Source organism: Chrysochloris asiatica, unplaced genomic scaffold (genome assembly GCF_000296735.1).
Source record: "Chrysochloris asiatica unplaced genomic scaffold, ChrAsi1.0 scaffold00028, whole genome shotgun sequence".
Taxonomy (NCBI): Eukaryota; Metazoa; Chordata; class Mammalia; order Afrosoricida; family Chrysochloridae; genus Chrysochloris; species Chrysochloris asiatica.
Genome location: NW_006408546.1, coordinates 23419702 through 23421154, shown reverse-complemented (window position 1 = coordinate 23421154; position 1453 = coordinate 23419702).

Below are 1453 nucleotides of genomic sequence, written 5' to 3'. Positions count from 1 at the left end.
ATAAGAGATAAAGAAGGACACAATCTCATGATTAAAGGGTCAATTGAGCAAGACAACATAACCATAATAAATATCTACTCTCCCAATGAAAAAGCACCAAGATATATGAAGCAAACCTTACTAGAATTGAAGAAAGAAATAGTTAAATCTACAATTATAGTGGGAGATTTTAATACACCGTTTTCGAAAAGGGATAGAACAATGAGAAAGAAACTCAACAAAGCTACAGAGGAACTAAAACAGCACAATCAACCAACTTGACCTCATAGAGGTGTACAGAATATTCAACCCAACAACAGCACAATATACATTATTTTCCAGTGCACATGGAACATTCTCCAGAATTGCCCATGTGTTAGGTCACAAAGCAAGCCTCCAAAAATTTACAAACACCAAAATACTACAAAGCATCTTTTCATACCACAATGCAATAAAATTAGAAATCAACAATAAGAAGACCAAGGAAATAAAGTTTAATACATGGAAACTGAGTAACACCCTGAGGAAGAACGACTGGATAATAGAATAAATTAAACGTGAATTCAGAAAGTCGCTAGAAACAAATGGGAATGGAAACACAACATACCAAAATCTTTGGAATACGGCGAAAGAAGTGCTGAGAGGACAATTTATTGCAATAAATGCACACATCCCAAAAGAAGAAAGAATCAAAATTAACCCATTAACACAGCATCTCCAGCAATTAGAAACAGACCAACAGAGGGAACCTACAGTCACCAAAAGAAAAGAAATAATAAAGATCAGAGAGAAATAATGATAAAGAAAACAGAAAAACTATAGAAAGAATCACAAGGACAAAAAGCTGGTTCTTTGAAAGGATTAATCAAGCTGACAAACCATTGGCACCCTAACAAAAGAAAAGAGGGAGAACACATAAATAACATGCATTAGAAACAACATGGGCGATGTCACAATGAAACCAAAGGAAATAAAAAGGATAATACCAGAATACTATGAAGAGTTGTATTCCAACTAATTTGAAAACTTAGAAAAGATGCATTCAATTTTAGAAAAACATGACCTACCTAAACTCATACAGAGTGAAGTAGAAGACATGAACAGACCCATACCAAAAGAAGAAATTGATTAGGTCATCAAAAAACTCTCAACCAAAAGAAGTCCAGGCCTAGATGGCTTCACAGGTGAGTTCTACCAAACATTCAGGGAAGAGCTGTCACTAATTCTACTTAAATTATTCCATAATATAGAAGAGGATGGAAAACTTAGTAATACATTTTATGAAGCAAGCATAACCTTCATGCCAAAGCCAGGGAACAACATCACTAAGAAAGAAAATTATAGACCAATAACCCTCATGAGTATAGATGAAAAAATTCTCAACAAAACCCTAGCCAACAGAATCCAGCAGCACATCAAAACAACAACAACAACAACAACAACAACAAAAAACCCCAACAAAACCAAAAAACAA